Source organism: Eptesicus fuscus, chromosome 9 (assembly GCF_027574615.1).
Source record: "Eptesicus fuscus isolate TK198812 chromosome 9, DD_ASM_mEF_20220401, whole genome shotgun sequence".
Lineage (NCBI taxonomy): Eukaryota > Metazoa > Chordata > Mammalia > Chiroptera > Vespertilionidae > Eptesicus > Eptesicus fuscus.
The window spans coordinates 17,810,177-17,825,128 of record NC_072481.1 but is presented as its reverse complement, the minus strand read 5'-3'; the positions used below and the strand labels follow the sequence as shown (position 1 = coordinate 17,825,128).

The following is a 14,952-nucleotide window of genomic DNA, read 5'->3' as shown; positions in this document are numbered from 1 at the left end:
GGATTAACAAAAAAATAAATAAATAAATAAAACTATGTAATTAGTTGCAATTTCTCATTCTAAATATTTTTCCTCTCTAATTTTGTATTCATAAATTTGTATTATTTTTCTTTAAAAAGCCCTTGTTGTTAAGCATTTTAAAAATTAATGAAATAATTTTACTTGCCTCATACTTTTAACATCATTGTATTAAAGACCTATTTAAAGACTCCTTCTATCACAGATCTTGGGTATTATTCATCACCAAGTACAATATACTAAGGAGTAAATCAAATTTCAGTGGAATTTTATTTAGAACTTTATTTCTTAAAACCATATTCAGCCAGAGAGAAACAGGAATGAAAAAGGTGGTGAAATGGAAAAGAACAGCTCATGGATAGGTGGTACATCTAGTATAGAAAACCATTCCTTTGAAATCAGATTATTTATTTAGGCAAGATGGAATACAGCTAAATAGTAAGAACATAATAAAAAATAGTCAGGAGGCTGTTGGAAACTAACAGTGAAGATGGCTGACAGAAAACAGGAGACCATAGAATCAAAGAGAAAAAAATGATTAAAAAAATAACCAAGGGCCGAAACCGGTTTGGCTCAGTAGATAGAGCATCGGTCTGCGGACTGAAAGGTCCCAGGTTCGATTCCGGTCAAGGACATGTACATTGGTTGTGGGCACATCCCCGGTAGGTGGTGTGCAGGAGGCAGCTGGTCGATGTTTCTCTCTCATCGATGTTTCTAGCTCTCTATCCCTCTCTCTTCCTCTCTGTAAAAAATCAATAAAATATATTTTAAAAAATAATAATAACCAAGGACGGTTCCTCAAAACGTTATTCACATATGATGCAACAATTCCTCTCCTAGGAATATACTCAGGATAAATTAAAACATGTTCACACAAATATTTGTGCATGAATGTTCACAGCAGCATTATTCATAATTGTCAAAAAGTAGAAACAAGCCAAATGTCCATCAGCTGATGAATGGATAAATAAAATGTAGTACAACCATATAATGAAATATTATTCAGCAAAAAAAATGAATGAACTATTAATGAGCTATTGATACATGCTACTAAATGGACGAACCCGGAAAATGCTATCATAAATGAAATAAGCCAATCACAAAAGGCCACATATTATATTATTTCATTTATATGAGATATCCAAAATAGGCAAATCTAGAAAGATATAAAGTAGTTAATGGTTGCCTAGTGCTGGAGTGGCAGGGTGGGAAATGGGGATTGACTGATAATGGGTATGCGGTTTCTTTTGGGGGGACAAAAGTGTTCTAAAATTAGACTGAGATGATGACTGTACAACCCTGCGAACATACTACAAAACATTGAATTGTACATTTTAAATGGGGAAATTGTATGTTATGTTAATTATACCTCAATAAAGGTATCAAAAAAGCCAAGATCAGAACATATATGTCATGTATAAGCTGAATTTTAAATGTTATTTAAAATAATAATAATAATTAGTTCTTATTCATTAAGTGTCCACTATGTGCAAAGTACTATGTTAAGCATATATATTTCTAATCTTTTCAGCAATTCTAAAAGATAGGTTTAGGATGTTAAATGTTATATAAATTTAACAGCTGAAGAAACTGAGAAACAGGGAAGATAAGTAACTTGCCTAAATACACACAGCTAATCAGTATCAGAGCCAGGATTCTAAATCAGAGCTGTGACTACAAAGGTCTTTGACCTTATTACTCTTTTCCTATCTTAGAAACAAGTCCAGGAACCTTGTATCAATAGCCCACTTCCATATCCCCTTCTGGTATTAATAGTCTGTGATATAAAGGACATCCCCTTTAACATTTAAATTCAGCTTGCTCAGGGCACCAGGTATTCCATCTTGATCACACCAAGCTATGTTTATCACTACTGTCCTCTGCCAAACTTTGGACTGATTAAGTGCTTAGGATTTCCTCAAGCAAAACTCTGAGACAGAATTACAACAAACTAGCCTGGCTGGCTTGGCTCGGCTCAGTGGTTGAGTGTTGACTTATGAACCAGGAGATCACGGTTTGATTCCTGGTTAGGGTACATGCCCGGGGTTTGCAGGAGGCAGCTGATCAATGATTCTCTCTCAACACTGATGTTTCTACCTCTCTCTCCCTCTCCCTTCCTCTCTCTGAAATCAATAAAAATATATTTTAAAAAAGAATTACAACAAACTAAAGGATAGATCCTTAGGTATCAAATGGTATTAAGAATCAAAGAGTGGGAAGGGAATATTTATTGAGAGCTGTTTTGTGCCAAATTATTGAGCTATGGTCGGAGATTGTTATGATCTAAGGCAGTGGTCGGCAAACTCATTAGTCAACAGAGCCAAATATCAACAGTACAATGATTGAAATTTCTTTTGAGAGCCAAATTTTTTAAACTTAAACTTCTTCTAACACCACTTCTTCAAAATAGACTTGCCCAGGCCGTGGTATTTCGTGGAAGAGTCACACTCAAGGGGCCAAAGAGCCGCAGTTTGCCGACCACGGATCTAAGGTAAATGATTAAAAGGAACCCCCATACATCTACCCCAAAACCCCTCTACTGTTTGTATTTCTCTTCTGTGAATAGTAATGATATTCTATGGGAACTGTGATTTCCCCTAAGGGTTGTATAGACCTGGTGTTGATCACAAGCAAGAAATGGGTCCTCTCTGAGATATAACCATAGCTAGCAAGATAGAGAACCCCCCTTTTTCCTGGGCTTTCTCCTCTGGGTTTAGACCAATCTGGATATGCTGGAGGCATTCCCAGGTAGATTTAGAAATGGCGTCTGCCACTGGAAGGCAGATAGATGTGTTGCAGTCAAGAAGGAGGTATCCCAATTGAAGACCACAAATTGATCATGTGAGCCAGATTACACAGAAGCATACTAGTAACTCTGCACTTATGTCCCTTTTGTATCTCTGAGCCTCTAGTAAAGTACTAAGTGTTCTAGCCTGGTCTCAGCTGCGCACTACAGGAGTGTTAAGAGAAGACTCATCTCTGGGACAGAAAATTAAAAAGAAGGCAACAAGGGATTCCCTAATGTCCGAAAGGGATTCCTCAAGGGATCAAAAGTTCTTGCTGTGAACTCCAATTATTTCACCCCATTTGCAGAATTTCCTTCTAAAGCCAATTCTGGAAGATTCTGACTTTTATTTATTAAGATAGAAAGTAGTTTTTTTCCTATCAAAAATGAAGCTTACTGTAAACCCAGGACTATCTGATTCCAAATCCGTATTCTTATTAGCTGCTACATCACATTGTCTCTGAAATACTATAAATAGAAAACTGATTAGCAAAAGTATGGGAGATAATTATTTAAGAGAAGAAGGAGAAGGAAAGTGGAAAGAGAGAGAGGAAGAGAGAGGAAAGGGGAAAAGAAGGCGATTTCACCAAAGCATAAAAAGTCATTGTGGATTGAATGTCAAAGATGGAAATATTTCAATTTAATATATGCACTTAGCATATATGGAGAGTAGTACCTGATATATAGCTAGCATTTGGTATGTGTTAATTCCCTTTCTTAGGAACAAAGATAAAAGCCATATAGAAATATGCTGTCTTACGTTTTAGCTTTTGAAAAAGCTCAAGTGTAATGATATTAGAACAGATATCCAACAACAAAACACTCCACATTTCCTTATTAAAAATATTCTATAGGTAAGGAGAACCCAGAATTGTGGCAACTATAAAATTCATACAACAGTTCTCGCTTTCAAACAAAAAGGGGAACACACTGTCTCACTTCTCCAATATGTTTAAATGCAAAAATACACGCAAATTCATGAATTCCTTAAACTGCAAAATCATTTGCTTTCTCAAGGCATATCTTTCTGTATCTGCCGAAAGTCACAAAGATTCAAGGCACTTCAGATTTCAGGTGCCTTATGTACAAGTTACCCTGCAAAAATACCCTCCCAACGGACACCAGCCCAACGCCTTCCTGTTTTTCACCTTGTATGTTTACTTTCACATCTGCTGCAAAAGATAAAAGGAACAATGGAGACATCAACCACATGACCGTGTCATACCAACCCGGAAATGAAGCTATGAAGCCAGGGTTACTGTGAAATGGGTCTTCAGACACGCAGACTTAAAAATGTTACAGTGTAAGTCTGAATTAAATCCAAACATCACCACTAGACAAAACCACATATTTCTACATAGCTATCGTTGTTTATAAAAAATAATAATATACACACAATAAATACCAAATTTAAGGAGAAAAAGGTATGGGTCAAGATGCAAAAATTATTCTTCTTAACCAAAGATTATTCTCCACATTTCCATGAGTTCAGATTTTAACAAAAGTAAAAGGGAATTAACATCAGTTAGTAGATGACATCAGTTTTTAAAAAAATATGAATTGGATATTGGTTATTATGAAAAATTGTTCACTTTCTTAGGTCTGATAATAGTATTGTAGTTATGAAGGATAACATCTTTATTCTTAAAAGAGGAGTAAAATGTCATAAATCTGCACCTTACTTTTTTTAAAAAAATTGGTTTTAGAGAGAGAGAGAGGAAGGAGCGGGACATTGATCTGCTGTTCCGCTTATTCATGCATTCATTGGTTGATTCTTGTATGTGCCCTGACTGGGGATCAAATCCGCAACCTTGCAACTCAAAATGACTCTCTAACCAACTGAGCTACCTGGCTATGCCTCTGAATCTTACTGTCCAAGAAATTAGGATACATTTACACATATAAAGAGAGAGGTAATCAGAAGCAGAGTCAAAATTATAACCCAGGTCTTAAATCTTAATTATCCTGGAATTCACATTCTCACAACACCTCTGTATGTCTAGTGTGTTCCCTATGTTATGTACCTAGCTACTATACTAAGCAATATTTGTGTTTGGGAGAATGGGGAAGACAATGAAAGACATGATGTTGATCTTTTGCCCTCCAGAAGCTGATAATCTTATTAGGAATACAAATTTTATATGCAATATAAAATAATACATGACAAATACGGTGTGGAACAAATAAATGCTGCAAGAATTCAGAAGAGGATACCAATAAACCTCCAGAGAATAAAATATCTTTAAAACCTCTTCCCTTTAACAGGTTTCTTATTCTTGGCCTCCTTTCCCTTAAGTACTTCTCCTTTACTTAATTTACTTGCAACAACTGACTTAATTTTTTCCTACCTAACAAAATTATCTGGAGACTATGTAAACATAAAATACATGTTTTGCTTGCTTGGAACACAGGATATGATTTCTAAAATAAAATGCTTTTTACATTTTCACTGGAAAAAAAGCACTAAATATACTATCTGAATTTTCTTGCCCTCAGAAGCAATTGCGTTGTTTCAAGTATTGAGGATGCCAGAAAGCTTGAAGATTTAAAAATAACCTCACAAAGAGCTCATTTCCAACACCAGATGGAAAGAAATTACTCTAAAGACATGTGTGGGAGGACATATATACAACATCATATGACACCATGCAAAGATTTATATAATTACGTAATACCATCAAAACTAGCAGGACTCTTGCAGGTAGTAAGTTAGCAACAGTATCAATTCTCTGAATCATTAAAAAGATAAAAGGGCAAAAAACAGCAAGTGGGTGGTAGCAAAAAAAAGCCTTCACTTTAAACTGCCTTCCATGTGTCCCTGTCGCACACTGAAACAGGTTGGCAGGTAAAATTTGAGGGCTTAAAATCCTTGGAGCTCTTGACAGTTCTGCCATATGGTCAAAACTGGGGGGTAAGTAGTGGGGGGAAATGAATTTCAACAATTTGTACCAAGTCTATTATTAAGGTGAAACACTTTTCACTTGAATACATGTAGAACATCAAATTGGTAAATTAAAATACATACTTGACATATCAATTAAAATAATGCTTTTTTTATACGATATTTGATTTTTGTATTAAAAGTTATACTGTTAAGATAGCATTTAGGCCTGGCCAGTGTGGCTCAGTGGTTGAACATCAACCCATGCACCAAGAGGTCATGGGTTAATTCCTGGTGGATTCCCATTAGGGGCACATGCACAGGTTTCCGCTCGATCCCCAGAAGAAAGCAGCCATTTGATGATGTTTCTATCACCCTCTCCCTTCCTCTCTCTCTAAAATCAATAAAAATATATATTTTAAAATATAGCATTTAGCATTGCGTTAAAATGATTCTGATAGGGTTACTTAATTTATGTAAGCATTAAGTAATGGCTAAACAGCAATCACAAATGAAGCTTGGCATATTATTGTATATTCACAAATTACCAAAAGTATACATTTCTATTACACTTGTGGGTCACAGTCTTAAATTTAACTATTTCAAAATAACCCTATGCTTTAACATTAAATCACTGAGAGTTTCTCACTCAAGACTTTTAATCATAACTTTTTATGGTTCAATGCAGATATTATCAAAATGTAATATAAAAGTTTTCTGAGTGAATATTAATGTAGAAAGTATATAAACATCAGTCTATGTTATGTCCAGTGCTGCAATTCAGGCATGTAGAGGGCCTACCAAAAGTTAATTTGGATTAGGATAATTTTTATAGAAGATAGAAGGCACAAAGAGTAGGTAGGTTGCATTTGTAAATCAGAATTACACATAGGAATACACATTATATCCTATTTTATCTTCTGATTTCCACTTATTTTCAAAAAAAATTGAGGTGCTCCAATCCCTATCAGTAGATAATATTAATAAATAGTATTATAGACACACATTGAATACAGATAGAATAGATAATATGAGTAGAGTATCTACTGCTTTTTCCAATCTTATTTATCAATATACTTTTTTAGTCATAGTTCGCATCCATTTCATCAGACAATCCTGCCTCTTCCTACCCAATCTGCAAGATTACTTCAACCCTATCCAAAGTCCACTCCACATAGCTCAGAAACAACTTTAATTTCTACAAATGGAGATTGCTCTGAAAGTTAAGAATGAGAGAAGAGACCCTAGATTAATTGAGTGGAAGTGACTCAAAGAGCCTTCAGCCATGGAAGGGAGAGAGAGTAGCAATTTAATAAACAATCACAATTTAATCCATATGGATTTATCTTGGAGATAATAAGAGATAACTACAAAATGAGAACTGGTATTAATGCAATAAAATGATAAATAATAAAATAAACATGATGCCAGAATGGCTCTGGAATTTCTATATAGAAGGGGTTTTAGGGGTAGCATATTTACTTACGTGACTTAGGGAGAAAGCTGATGAAGATTAGGGGGTAGGGTATATTAAAGTCTCTCCAAGTCATTCCTTGAATTGTATTGGCCATGGTCATGGTATGTTGCTTTTCTTTAAAGTTAAAAGAGCTAGCCAATTTATTTTCAAATACTTCAAGATGGGTATAATCCAATTTTAATAAAAATAATTAACAAAAATAGGTGTAAACAGACTTTGATCATAATCAGATTCTCTCAGATTCTTTCTTTTTTTTAAATATATTTTTATTATTGATTTCAGAGAAGAAGGGAAAGGGAGAGAGAGATAGAAACATTAGTGATGGGAGAGAATCATTGATTGGCTGTCTCCTGCAGACCCCACACTGGGGATCAAGCCTGCAACCCGGGCATGTGCCCTGACCAGAAATCAAACCGTGACCTCCTGGTTCATAGGTCAACGTTCAACCACTGAGCCATGCTGGCCGGGCTATACCTATTTTCATTATCCTTCTCACTGTATTCCTTAAATAGAAGCAGAGTAAATAAAAATACTAACCTAACCCAGTGTGTACATCAAAGTGTTTGTTATACTGCATTGTACTGAACAAATCATGACTCCACTCATAAAAAGGACACACAGTAAATCACCAGTCACATACCAACAAACTTAGACAACAAAATTAACATATATATTTGAAATCTGGCTCTTCTCTAACTAAAAACTAATATACTAGTAAATGCAATGAACCAATTACCTTCCAATCATTCTAAATTCTCTACATAAATAAGGCCTGTAATTAATCATTATGTTATTTTTATAACTCTTTTAAAAGTTTTTAAAAGTTTCATCTTTGGGGGCATTATTCAGGGAAATAAAACAAAACACCGCAAAGTTGTTCATTAGAATTATTATTGTTTAGCTGACAAACAAAATAAGGTAATTCCATGCTCAAGCAATAGGGGGGAAACAATTCCTTTAGAGGTAGCAATTAACCTGCATATAAATATGCACATGACCAATCATGAATCTGTTGAGACTCTTGGAAAAATATACTGGTAGCACTTGGGCTGGCCTGCTTCTTAGATAACACGGAGACAGATTAAGATATAAAAGTGCACTCCTACTGGTTTAAGAACCAAATTCAGCCCACAATGGCCACTGCTATTCTAAAGTTATAATATCAGATCACCAATATTAAATTGGATTTGAACACTCAGAATACAATATAAGCAAGCCTGACCACTCACATCACAAATTATAGACTAACGTACTTTAAATCTCAATCTACTGGTACGCATATCAAAGTTCCTGCAGAGAATTCAAGAATCCCTTGACTACTACTACGCAGCACTCTGACAAGCTTACCTGAAAGCTTTCTTAGGAACAGGAAGAAGGAAACAAAATAGCACTGTAAGCACGCTCTCTCTTATAACATGAATCTATTCAAAATTAAGAGCATAAACTAAGAAATGAGGTGGAAAGCTAGCTCTATAATTTCCAGAAATGTAAAATTCAAGCTGCACACAAGAAAACATCATACCGGTGAACTTTGCATGTGGGCACAAACCTGACAGAAGAGAACAACAAGAAAAATATATAGGTCCTATCTCAACAACATACCACAACCACTCTTTTCAGAGGAGGCAGGAACCATTTAAAATCACTTAAGCCCGGCTGGCCGGGTGGCTCAGTTGGTTGAGCATGGTCCTGTACCCCTTCCCCCGCCCCTCCCTCTCTCTGCAAAAAAAGGTTTCAGGTTCAATTCCCAGTGGGGGTGCATACAGGAGGCAACCGATCAATGTCTCTCTCTCTCTGTCTGTCTGTCTGTCTGTCTGTCTCTCTCTCTCTCCCTTACTCTCTCTCTCAAGCAATAAAAATATCCCTGGGTGAGGATTTTTAAAAAGTCACTTGTAGCTGAAACCGGTTTGGCTCAGTGGATAGAGCGTCGGTCTGCAGACTGGGGGGTCCCAGGTTCGATTCTGGTCAAGGGCATGTGCATTGGTTGCGGGCACATCCCGGTGGGGGGTGTGCAGGAGGCAGCTGGTCGATGTTTCTCTCTCATCGATGTTTCTGGCTCTCTGTCCCTCTCCCTTCCTCTCTGTAAAAAATCAATAAAATATATTTTTAAAAAAAAAGTCACTTGTAAATTTACAAGTGTTTCTCACTTCTGAAGGGGAAAAAAGGAGATAAAATTAAAGTACTTTTAAATATACAAAGAGGGAGATTTGTATATTTTTTGTTAATATTATATAAATTATTATATAATGTTATTTTATATATTCTATTGAGGGTAACCCTACTTTAAAACACGGGTTTATTCACCATATTTACTACTTTAATGCAATAAATAGGAAATATTGGCCCTTAGACCACTAAGAAAGAGATTCAGAAAGCAAGCAGAGATCCACCTAAAAGATAAAACTTTATTCTTCTAGCTTAGTCTATTTGCTGACAGCCAGAGTTTCCAAGCATTAATTGACAGCATTCTTAGCTCTGAGTAGAATGGAAGCCTAAGAGCTTTTCTTAATCTACCATCAACCATCATTTACCATGAGCTGCACACATGGATGCGGTACTTAGGACTTAAATCCTTTTCATGAACACCATTTAAAGAAAATTCAATAATGAAGCTCAAAGAAACTTCAAAACAAAACAAAAAATTCCATCAAGTTCCTTCAACATAGGGAACTTTTCTTCACATTTCAAACTACTAATATAGTTAATATTTTTAAGGTAAGACAACTGAAAACAATCAGAAGGAATATACACATATGACAAGCATAGATGAAACCACATTGCCAGAGGTACAGAGATGGGAAAATATGGGTTATTACTGCGCAGTTCTTTTTGGTTGGAAAATATAAGTAATAAGGAGAATACCTACAGAAACTGAGAATAAATTTCTATTGTGTTAAGCAGCTAAAAAAAGGGGGGGAAGCATAAAGGTGGAAAGGTAGATTGAGGCCAAATTGTATAAGGCCCAAGCGGGCAGGCAGACATCCCCCGAGGACTCCCAGACTGTGAGAGGGCGCAGGCCAGGCTGAATTTCGTGCACTGGGCCTCTAGTATTGTATAAGGACTTATAATACATTTGGTATAATACACTAGTATAAATGTTGAGAGAATTTTGGTAAGGCCTAAAGATTAAAAACATTTATTTCTAAGCCTGAATTCAACTATCCAAGGAAAAAAGTGTAGTTTGGTTACTAGAAGAGAAAGGACTCAGGTTAGCATGCTCAGCTTGGGTCTACTAGCGAGTTCACTTTCAATAGTAGCAAAGATACTGTACTTCCGTTTCCCCAGGGATATAAATGATGCCTATCGCCCTGGCCGGTTTGGCTCAGTGGATAGAGCCGTGGGCCGTGGACTGAAAGATCCCCAGTTTGAATCCTGGTCAGGGCACATGCCTGGGTTGCAGGCTCCATCCCCAGTAGGGGGCTGCAGGATGCATCAATGTTTCTAACTCTCTATCCCTCTCCCTTCCTCTCTGTAAAAAATCAATAATTTTTTTTAAAAAAATAATAATGCCTATCTTTACCTTAATTATAACCTTTCTGTAGAAAGCACTCTGAATTAGCACCTTCATTCCAAGGCAATCTGATGCTCGGTTATTATACCCATTTTTAAATCTGCCATTTATTGAGTGCTTCCTGCGTGCCAGATAGTCTGCTGTATACTCTACATGGATTATACCAATCACATCCCGAGAAACTATTTTACAAAGCCAAAAACTGTCCAGCCAACAAAGAACTTACATGTTTCTAATTTAGAGAAAAGGAAAATGAAGAGTAGTTAATTTCCATAGCAAGTAAGGATTAATGCTACACTCACCAAATTGGGATGAGAAGTTTTATACAAGGGAGACAGAGACACCGAGGTAGATGATACCTTACCTATGTGTGTGCATGTTATACTTAATTAAAAGGATCAAACCAACGGAAGTTTTTTGCCAGGAACTGAGAATACTGACAACAGTCATGATGAACAGCACCGAATACAGTATATCCTCAAGAGAGTATAAACCCACTATACTAACACCCAGGATACAAGACATCACCATTTCTTGCATTTTTCCCTAAAAACAGAACGAACAGAATAGCAGCTGTGAAATCATCCAGACTACTAAAAAAAGCTCAGCATCTCTTTAAAAACAAAACAAAACACAAAAAAAAACCACCACTATCTCCTAATCAGCAATACACGCCAAAACCCGGCGAGTCTCCACAGACTCGTCATTTATGGCGGGTACAGTTAGAGGCACAACAGGATGACAGTCGCTGTCATGTGGCCAGAAACCAACCCGTCAGCGAGGCTTCACGTGAGGTCACTTTCTCTTCCCAGAGAATGCCTGACCCGGGGAGGCATGAGCCCGTCTGGGCAAAGCCCCCCCAGGAGGCACAGCCTGCGGGTGCACCTCGGAGGGTGAGCTCCATCCCGTCCCTCCACAGGTACGGACGGGAAGGGGAGGACAGAGCCCGGCGGGCAGGAGGAAAGATTTCCAAGCCGACAGATGCGCGAACTGGAAAAGGAGGTCACGACGCTGAGAGAATAGATTTAACCCTTCGGTCGCGGGGACCGTGAAGACCGAGGGGGAGCGCCTGCGAGCCCCCCGTGTGGGCGAATCTGTTTAATGCCACGGGAGTCGATGGCGGGAAGGCCTGGAAGTCCTCGCAGCGCTCCCGCCACCCCTCAGGTTGCGCCCGACTCCTCCAGGCAGCCCGCCCCCCGGTCCGGAAGAAAGCGCCCCGCCGCCGCACACAACACCTTCGCGGCCCGAAACCCGCAATCCGCCTCCATTTGGTTCCCTTCCAGGGCTCCGGCGATGACGGACGGACCAGACCGTACAGATTTCCCCGCGTCAGGAACAAACCCCAAGCCTAACTTCGAAACGCTCCCCGAGGTCGGCCCCGCCTCTTTCTCCGCGGGCCGCCGCGCCCCGGCTGCAGCCCCTCGGCCTCCCGCGTCCGAGGCCGCACCGCCAGAGCCCCCGGCCCGGGGCCTGCGGCGGGCTGGAGACAAAGAGGCTGCGGCGCCACCGCGGCCGCCAGGACCGTCCCCTCGGGGACAGCTCCGCGCCCCGCCTCCCGCCACCCAGCCCGCACGCTGCAGCCGCCTCGCCTCACCGGCGCTACGGGGACCAGGGTCCCGCGCCCACCGCTCGCTGCAGCTGCCGGATGAACAATGGCAGGAGGAGGTGCCGGCGTCCGAGGCTCCGGGCCCTCGGCGACTCTCGGGCTCGCCGGCTGCGGGCGGACTGACTGACTAACCCACCGGCGGAGGGAGGGAGCCAGTGAGCGAGCAGGAGGCTGCGCCGCGCGCCCTCCCGCCTTCCCTCCGCGAAGCGAGGCCGGCCCGGCCCGCAGCCAGCCCGCCCGCCCGCGCGCGCCCCTCCCCCTCGGGTCGCCACAACATTGTAGTAAATTTCTATTGGACGGTGCCGGAGGGGAGGAGGGGGCTGGGCCGCGGCCCGTCATCCCATTGGCTGAAGCCAAGTTCTGACTCCTCCGGTTCCCCACTCCCCTAGCCGGTAAGGAATGGGGAGGGGAGAAAAAAAGAGGGGAAAGGCAAGGGGCTGGCGGCGTGTGCGCAGGCGCAAGTCGAACCTGCTCAGGAGTCCGGGTGCTCTTGGCCTGCAGCGGCACCCACGTGGGGAATGAGGCAGCCAGTGCCCGGGACCAAGGTGAGGCCCTTTCCACCCGGAGGAGGGCCAGGTAAACAGGCCGAGATTTGAAAGCCTCAGGGAAAGCTGAAGTTGCTGCCAGACGACTCCAGCCGACTGCCCCCTCATGCACCTTGGTTAGGTCACTGAGCTTTTCTGGGCCTCAGTTTCCCCTTCTAGGAACTTGACCATCTCTTGATGCCATTCTAACCCTCACATTTGATTAGATGTTACCTCTCCTGGCAGCTGTGTAATGCCTGAAATGGAAGCTAAGTGTGACCACGCCAAGATTTCTGTGTTTAAGGACCTCCTAATTCTGCCCTGGCGCCCTCAAAATCATAAAAAACCTACCAGAACTTAGGGTTGCTCTGACAAGTGCCTTGTGTGCCTTTATTTCCTTTCAGAAGTTTCAGAGGCCGCTTGACCTTTCACATTTCCTGCCAGGTTGGTCTCTGAACAGGCTGGGGCCCCACAGAGCAGAAAGAAGGCTCTGTTTGAAGCATGGTCTCTATAAGGTAAGACAGGTTCTGCTATTCCCATTGCAGAGAAGAAGAAGCCCAAGCAGAGAGGCTTAGACCTGCCAGGATAAGAAGCCAGACAATCTGACATCAGAGCCTGTATGTGCCAGCTACACTGTCTCAGTATCTAATCACAGCCCTCTCACATCTCAGCTCAGCCTCAAGAAACCGACTACCTAGGTTGAATTCTCAAACTCCAGCCCTCCTTAATGGTTTGGCCTCCTCTGTGCCTGTTTCAGACTCCATAAGATGGGATAATAATTTCTACTTTATAAGAGTTACTATAGGAATTAAATGAGTTAAAATATGTAGAGTTCTTAGAACAGTGCCTAGCTCATAGTAAGAGCTACAGAATTATTACTGCTATTTGGAGACTAAAATATGGACTGGGAGATGTGGAGCTGGCTAACATCATAATAATATATTTGTTAAGCACTCAATTGTCAGCACTGAACTGAGCACATTATATGAATTATCTGTTTGAGACATTCTGAGAAACCCTAGAGGACCACCAGACTACCCTATCTGAAACTGCCTCCACTCACACCCCCTTGTCCTGCTTTCATTTTACTTCATAGCACTTACTCCTACCTGACTTGACTATATTATGTATTATTTGTTTGCTTCCTTCTCAATAAACTGCTGCAGTATAGACCCACTAGACTATAAGCCCCAGGAGGGCAGGGACTTTGTCCCTCTTTTTCATTTAATGAACAAGTCATCCTATATAATAAAACCCTAATATGCAAATCGACCGAATGGCGGAATGACCGGTCGCTATGATGCGCACTGACCACCAGGGGGCAGGCGCTCAACACTGCAGCTTCCCCCTGGTGGTCAGTGCACTCCCACAGGGGGAGGCCGCTCAGCCAGAAGCAGGGCTCACGGCTGGCGAGTGCAGCGGCAGTGGCAGGAGCCTCTCCCACCTCCACTGCAGGCGGGTGGTAAGGAGGGAGGGGTCCTGGACTACGAGAGCCCCAGGCTGCGAGAGGGATGTCTGACTGAGAGAGGGCGCAGGCCGGGCTGAGGGACCCCCCTCCCCCCTCCAGTGCACAATTTTTATGCACTGGGCCTCTAGTTTTATATATAAGGAAGCTGAGGCTTATAAGGTCAGGTGACATGGCCAAGGTCATTCTGTGTACTAGGGGTGAAGCACCTGTTCTTGAATACTCTGGTCCCCTGTTTTACGATCTTCCGTTCAGCCATGCTCCTGATTGGGGAGCTCTAGCTCTACCACCTTTGTGCCTCAGAGGCTTCCTACAACTAGACCTGGAAATCTGCTACCATGAAGGATAAATCCACAAGACAGCTCACCTCTACCACCAAATTCAGATTCATAAAGACCAATATTCTCTGTGCTGTGAAGTGCTAGGTAATGACACGGCATATTAAAGAGGCTTATTTTGATGCACTGAGTGTACAATATTTAATAAACATCACCCTGAAAAAAGTTGGAGGTCTCAGGCTAGCAGAAAATGACTACACAGGCAGGTGTGAACCACTCTTAAAATCCACACCAAGAACTGTTAGCTCAGGCTTTAGAATCTGAAAGACTTAAATTCTAGTCCTAGCTTTTAGCCTGAAGATGAAAGAGCTCTGTAAATTATAAAGGACCATCCACACAAGGGGGAT

At 41.0% G+C, this 14,952-nt stretch overlaps 1 protein-coding gene across 1 annotated transcript in view; it reads right to left on the bottom strand.

Moving 5' to 3' along the window:
- EPB41 (erythrocyte membrane protein band 4.1) overlaps positions 1-12,400 on the bottom strand; it is a 136,936-nt gene extending 124,536 nt beyond the window's left edge. The window contains exon 1 of the mRNA XM_054720933.1: positions 12,267-12,400. The gene's annotated coding sequence lies outside the window, so the exon portion shown is untranslated. The remainder of the gene's footprint in view (positions 1-12,266) is intronic.
- Positions 12,401-14,952: the final 2,552 nt, after the last annotated feature.